The sequence below is a fragment of the Sarcophilus harrisii genome, chromosome 4, assembly GCF_902635505.1.
Source record: "Sarcophilus harrisii chromosome 4, mSarHar1.11, whole genome shotgun sequence".
Classification (NCBI taxonomy): domain Eukaryota; kingdom Metazoa; phylum Chordata; class Mammalia; order Dasyuromorphia; family Dasyuridae; genus Sarcophilus; species Sarcophilus harrisii.
Window position 1 is genome coordinate 116,434,999 of NC_045429.1, and position 7,736 is coordinate 116,442,734.

The 7,736-nt window shown below is 37.4% G+C and overlaps 1 pseudogene across 1 annotated transcript; it reads right to left on the minus strand.

Moving 5' to 3' along the window:
* Nucleotides 1-2,967: 2,967 nt before the first annotated feature.
* LOC116419116 lies at nt 2,968-5,590 on the minus strand (annotated as a pseudogene). The gene has a single exon (XR_004229381.1). The product of XR_004229381.1 is annotated as an SCY1-like protein 2 pseudogene (transcript).
* Nucleotides 5,591-7,736: the final 2,146 nt, after the last annotated feature.

Consider the following 7,736-nt stretch of genomic DNA (forward strand, 5'->3'; position numbering starts at 1 on the left):
TACTCTCCAATTAATAAAATATTGAAAACTCTCTAATCTCTCTCCTGCCTCAGTTTCTCCGGCATTACAATTTGGCATTACACCCTCACCTCCTACAATCCTGGACCTGACCCTCCAAAGATCATGTGACCCCCTATGGTTTCTCCAGGACCCAGAGCCCAAGGCCAGATCTCCCAGCTATGGCAATGGGGATCATGTGATTTAGGCCTAATCTCATTAAAGTGAGAAAGCTTCATCCAATCAATTCCATTCAGGAGGAAAGAGAGAAGGGATAAGGACAAGAGGATTTCATTCAGCTTTGAAACTCATTTTGGAAAATCCCTCTTGTAAGAATGTCAAAGAAATGAGAGATGACAGCTTGTCAAAAAATCAATATATGAAGTAATTATTATTGAGAAGAGAATAAGTATATTGTGCTTAAGTGCTTTATACATATCTTATTTGATCCTCACAACATTTCTGGGATAGAGACATACATTATTGTTTTTCTTTAGCATAATATATCTATAGCTGAAAAAATCTTTTTAGTTTTTCACTTTGTACTTTGAAATTGAGATAGAAGATGTCATTTCTCCTTCTAAAACTTTGCTCAATAAATTCAATATAATAATACCATTTACACAATGAATTTAATAGGTGTATAAAAGGACAAGACACTGTTAGTAAAAACTAAGGATGCAAAGATAATTCACCTTAAAAAACTTACAGTATACCAGGTAGTGGGTAAAATGCATATACAAATAACTATAGGCTACCAGAAAATGAGCAAGTATATAAGAAAGTCAAACAGGAGTGGCCTGATAGATTGAGGTATGAGGAATCACTTCTGGCTGGAAAAACTGAAACTTGGGGAAAAACTATAGCAGAGGAAGGGGTAGAGGAAAAGTATTGAATTAGTCCATGAAGAGTAAGAGTCCAAACCAGGTATTACTTGAGACCTGCTCCCCCCATTAGAGCAGCAATTCAAACTATTGGCTCCTATCTCCCTAACAATGAATTAAAGACAAACTTGAGAAATATTTAGGTTAATCTTGATAGAGAATGCATTTGACAGGAACTAGGCATTTCAATTGTACTATTTACCCCTTAACAATGAATTGAGGACATACCTGAGGTAAATATATTAGTATGCTAATTTCTGCTATCTACTACTGTTTTGACTAGTACTGTGATAAGGAAAAACATCACAACTATTTAAAATTCTCTTGGTATTGATGAGAATCACAACTATGCTATTTATAATTTTTCATAGATAAGTACCTTGATATTAATAGTTAAGGTGGTTACTGAAATGTCAAAGTATGGTTTGTGTATAAACCCTGGAAAGTATAGGTTGTGACCTGAAGGTAGCTAGCAATAATGTAACACTAGCCTAAAGGCAACTGGAAAGCATTGAAGGGGACACTGAAAGAAGAAAAGGATTTCAGCAGTGGAAAGAAAGAGCCCATCTGGAGATGGGTTGTACAAATGTATGAAAATGGAAGATGACAGTGAACATTAAGGGAACCACTGTTGTACATATTAAGAAACATAGTATGAAATTATGAAAGGCAGATTGGAGTCATATAGTGGTGAAACTTGAATACCAGGCTAAAAAATGTCATTGTTATTTTGTAGCCATTAAGGAATAAATAAATGTTGTGTAGTATGAAAACAAGTAGTTGGACCTGTCCTATGAGAAGATTAGTATATATGGAAATATGTGTCAAATGTTTGTACATGTATAACCTAATCATACTGCTTGCTCTATTAGGAAGGAGTGAAGTAAAGGAGGGAGGAGAAAAAAAATTGAGACTCAAAACCTTTCAAAAATTAATATTGAAAACTAAATAAATGTGCATCTAATTTATACTTTAATATATTTAACATCTACTGGTCATCCTGCCATCTAGGGGAGGGGGTAGGGGGAAGAAGGGGAAAACTTGGAACCAAAGTTTTGGCAATTGTCGATGCTGTAAAATTACCAATACATATAACTTGTGAATAGAAAGCTATTAAAAAAAAGAAAACTAAATAAAATATTTTTTAAATATTAAATAGAAGATTGTTATAGAGCTGGAAAGCAAAGAAATTGGAGGCAGGAAAGGAGGCTAGCCTTAATGAGGCAGGTGACCCAGTGAGTGGAAAAGAAAAGATAGAGAAAAAAGATAGTGCCAATATGGATGGATTCAAAAACACTTGGTAACTGATTGAAAATAGGGACCAAAGAGAAAAGCAGCATTCATGGTGATCTGATCATATGAGACAGAGTGAAGAACAGGGGGAAAAAAGAAAATGAAGAAGAACAGGTTTTTTTTTTTTTTCAGATGTGAAAGTTGATTTATTATTTTTTTTAAAAAGTCCCCTCATATCATATGTTGGCAGCAAGAACGTTTTTTATCATCCAATCACATTTTATAATCAAATCAGCATAACCCAGGACACTTACCAAGAGTATCATTTAGCACACAAAACTTCACACGGTTTATTTAAAACCAATGCTGGTCCCAGACAATTCAAAATAAAAATATGAAGGCAGCAACCATCTCTCTCTCTCTTTCTCACACACACACACACACACACACACACACACACACACTCACACACACACACACACACCCTCACACACTCTTCTTTGAAAGATGAATTTAAATTTATCACTGCATTAACTGTGGAAATATAATTTAACAAAATACAAATCACATTTACAGCATAAGGCCCTGTGGTTTTTTTAAGCAGCAAATGAAAAAACAGTATCAGTGAAAGGCTTTTTAAAAATAAAGCATGTAGGTTTTCTGTAAAAATGTTGAAGAATTAATTCTTTCCTTCCAACAAACGGACAACTCTGAACTTCACAATGTTAGAATAAAGGTTCCTGAAAATCTTAGGAAAGAAAGAATTAACATTCAGGGGCATTAACAGAGAAGAGGTCAGACTGTAACATGGGCAAGCTGAGCATCACTATAGGCAAGCAGAAGATACAACTGCTCATTTTTGGAGAAGTAAAGTTTATTACATTTGGAGCAATACAGCATAAATTTTAAAAGTTTATTCACCAAATACACTTGGATTCTTACAAATCTGCCTTGGAAAATGCAACCTCACAAGTTTCAGTTCAAACATAATAAGAAGGCAAGAAGACACAGGGCAAGGCCCATAAAAGTGAGGTGTGCCAAGTGACCGTGCCCTTTCTCCTGGGCTCCTCTGCTCTGATGGGCACAGGAAGAAAGAATCAGGATGTCAAACACTCCCCAGGGAATGAAGGAACAAACTGTGCAGTGAGGCTGGCCATGCTCAGCCAGGTTTTACAATGAATTGTCTTGCACTGAAAATGGTGTATGATGAGGCTTTTACAGTTTGAACCAATGAGAAGCAAGATGAGAAATTTTGCAATCTTTGCTGAGAACTGTCTCGAAAACAACAAATACATAAAGATTGAGAAAAGCAAATGACCTGATCCTTTCTATACACTTACAGTTTGCTTTACTTAGAGAAACACACCAATTCAGAAATCAAATCAAGCAACTAGGGAAAGAACAAATTAAAATTAAGATTTAATAGCTGTGACATGGGAACTCTGGCAGCACTGAGCAGAGAAAATCTGCAAATGCCATGGACACCTTTCTGTCACTGATTGGTCATACCAAGTTATGATGATGAGCCACTGACAGCAATGTGTTCAGCCCTGAATGAGCCTAGTTTAGGGCCATGTCTTCAGATCACTGAGAGGAGGAGAGGATGTGGGAGAAGGCAGGAGGGAACAAATCAAACTGCATTCAATGCGTACAAACGACAGGATTCTACATCACTACAATGCTGATGTGGACGCCCTTTTTTTCCTCCACCAAATCTCTCAGACTCCTTCCGGTGGGAAAAGTTCCTCCAAGCCAGATATTCAATCAAACATATCAAGATGGAAATCAGCTTACCCATGATTAAAATGCAATCAATTCTTCAAAATGAACACCAGATGCCTTAGCCAAAAAGATCTTTTAAATCATTGCTAGCTGAGCTGCTACTAGTCATATTGGCTGGTTGTGCAAAGTTCTGTGGATTAAAGAAAGGATTGCCCTGCAAACCAAAGGCAGGCTGTCCTACCATGTTCAGTTGTGTTCCCATTACTGAACTGCCCGTCCCTGGGGACCCTTGAGGAGGTACAAACTGATTAAGCCACTGGTTTGGTTTCTGTTGAGATAACTGGTTCATGCTAACTTTGGGTTTCTGAGGACCAAACAGACTGTCCAGAGCAGACATATCAGTGGGTCTGTGAGGGGTCTGCTGTGACATTCCAGCTGAAGCCCTTCGAATGTGCAGGTTCGGTAAACTAGAAGGCGTACCCAGAGTCATCTGGGCTGCTGCCGGTGTGCCCGGGCTGCTGAAGAGATGCTGGTTTGCACTGGTTGGCAGGTTGAACGCTGGTGTCTGAAAGCCCATATTGGCAGTTGAGCCATTTGTCAAACTTCTCTTTGTATTATCAACCGGTGTGGAAAAAGCCAAGCCCATCCCCATGTTCGGGACTGAAGAAAAGATAGTAGAAGGCGAAATTTGGGGAGTGTTAACAGAAAGGCTGGTCAAAGAAGACATGTTATCCATCAAAGTTTCTGTCAAATCCTTAGTCTGTTTGATGGGCGCCACAGGAGTATGGACTTGGGGCTTCAGTGGCTGCTGACTTTTCAACTTCTGGGCCTGTTCCTGTTCCTTTGCTAACTTTTGCTTCTCTTCAAGTGTCAGTGATGCTCTTTTCTGCATATTTTGTATCCCATTCTCTTTATTGTCTGATCCACTACCAGTTAGAAGGTCTGTTCCAATATTATTAAAGACCTTGTCAATCTGACTACCAGCAGTAGGAATTTTTGTCTCTTCAGAAGCATTCATTTGATTAGTGATATCCAAAGATTTTTGCTGTTCTTGCATTATGTGCAGTTGCTCCAGTTTGGTTTTATGTTCCACTTCCAATCTATGAAGCATTTCTTTGATGACCGAAATAAAAGAACTGAACTGATTGAAATTAAGATTATTTTCAATACTCAGAGGAATCAAATGAGGCAACACTTTCCCAGCAAGCTGCTCCTTGGTGATTCCCAACTTCTTATGAGTAAAAGTACATTTGTAAATACCTAAAATTCCCATGAGGACTGCAGGTTCCTTGGATGGAATTTGTTGTAGAAAGGGCAGAATGTCATCAAGTACAAACCATTTATCCATGTATTCCAAAATCTTTCCTAAGCACACTAATGAATTTACACGAACAGCAAGGGAAGATGTTTGTAAACATGCATTTTTAATTCTTGGTATCAAAGAATTTTTCATGGATGGATAGTCTATAAGGTTTGCAAAAGTTGGAATGATGTTCAGGCAAAGTTCCTGGATTTGAATGGAAGGGGCTTCTAAGGCTCTATATACCATCGGAAGAACACTGTTTTTTATTTCATCCGGAGGTGTTTTGGTTAGCAATAAATCCATTTTTTGCAGGAAAATTAACAAAATCTGGATAGGCTCCTGCTGCTTAAAGACAGGTCCCAGTTCTGGCAGAATTAACTTGACATATTCTTCTTTGGTGCATTCCTCGGCAATTCATTTGAAACATATTGAGTTTATAGTGATAATGGAATATCAGGTGAAGACATCCTGTAGTTATGGAGTATTAGAAGTCTGAGAAAAAGTCAAAACATGATATAGGATTAGCTAAAGTCCTCAGGAACAATTGAAACCTTATATCCATTGGGTCTTTTTTTAAAAATGTGTACATATTGTCTATGATCAATGGGATTAGGAGATTGGAGATCTGTACCAGGAATATGACAAAGGCTAATTTTTCTTTAGAGTTCTCCAATTGGTAAAACTATAGGTGACTAGACTTTAGTTAAAGTTATTTGTAAGGGCTACATTAGTGTTATCTCTTTACTTACCCAATCACAGAGATATAACCTTTAGTTGACTTAAGACATATCAGGGTTATTTCCCTTGAAACCTTCCTTTCCTGACTCATGGCAGTCCCAACTAATCTTTCCTATATGTTCTCTAGTGCCCCATTAATTCTTTACCAACTTGCTCTTGCTTATGTTCTCCAATTATATCACTTAGCTATATCCCATTTCCTCTAGTCAGCTGTAAAAATTCCTTGAATATTGTATTTTTCTATTTTTTTTGTGTCCTTCACATTATCTGATGGTCACATGGTGACCAAACTCTCCCTCAAGTCTGGAATGCTCTTCCCCTTCCTCTCTAACTCCTACCTTCTCTTGGTTCCCTCAAGTTTCAGCTAAAGTCCTACTTTCTGCAAATAGCTTTCTTAATGCTAGTGCTAATCCTTTAGAATGATATGCAACTTATCTTGTATATATCCTGTTTTTTACATAGTAGTTTGAGTGTTGTCTCTTCACTCCCACTCCTCTATTAAATGGTAAGCCCTTGAGAACCATAAGTGTTTTTGCCTTTCTTTGTATCCCCAATACTTAGCATATTGTCTGGCACACAATAGGTGCTTAATATATGATTGTTGGTAGATGCTTGATAAATATTTTATAGTATTACAAACTCCCAAAATGTTAGAGCTTATCCAACCCCTTCCTTTTACAATTCAAGAGACTGGGGCCCAGAGGGTGAAAATGAACAGCATGAGAAAGCTGCATGAAATCATAGAGAAATCACAGCTGCTAGAATAGGGAGAGCCTTAAGTACTACCTCTGAATGCTTATTTGTTATATGATCAATGATCCACTCAGTCTCTGAGCTCTAATTAGCTCATCTGTGAAATGAGCATAATACCTTTAGTACTGAAGCTCACATGAACCAATACTTTTCCACCCTTAAGGTGATATATAAATCTCATTCTGTGTTATTGCTTAAGATCATGAAACTAAAAGGCTGCAGAGCCAGAACGCAATCATATCTTTTGTCTCCAGAGCAAGGAACTTTCCCATTCTACCACACTAAGGGGAATAAATTGAAATGGATGAGTTCAGTCCACTTGTAGTTTGAGCTATTGATAAACTAGCTCCATTACAATATCTAGTCTACACCATCTCAGCAAGAAGTGCTTTCAACTCTGGAGTTAAGCAAGGAGTTATTCAAATGGGGAGAAATGCACAAATGGAGCTTCCAAACCTATATGTCATTTCCCAATTGCAGCCCTTACTTATAACTGAATAAAAGAGAATGGACACACCTAACATCATTAACTTCAATTAGCTTGATGAAAGTCTATCCATATTAGTAGGTAAAAAAAGACATTTACTCTATTTTCTTATTCATTTTGAATCTTGGAAGCTAACAACCTGGTTTCAAATACTCTGGAGAATATGTGATACAGTGGAAAGCACACTACATTGGGAGTCATGACACACAATTTCAAATCCTAAATGGGCTTCTTACCATCTCTGTGACTTCAGGCTCCTGTTTCTTTCCATGATAAATGACGATATTGGACTTGCTAACTTACCCAAGTTTTACCCAAGCTTCTGATTCAAGTCGCTTACCATCTCAGTTGATTGATCTTCTTAAGCAGAGTCATGGATGGTAGCTATATCTTACTAAAACTGATATGGTTATTTATAATTCTGTGAGGTTCAGAAAAGTGACTTGCCTGAAATCAAATTGCCAATAAAAGATCGTGAAAGAGCTAGAAACCAGGGCTTGTCACACCAAGACTAATACTACATACTATTTTGTGTACCCTACTACAAGATAATGCAAGATCTGGGGTTCTGTACTACAAGAAAAGGCTAGAAAATATATGCTAAGCTTCTAAATAGGGA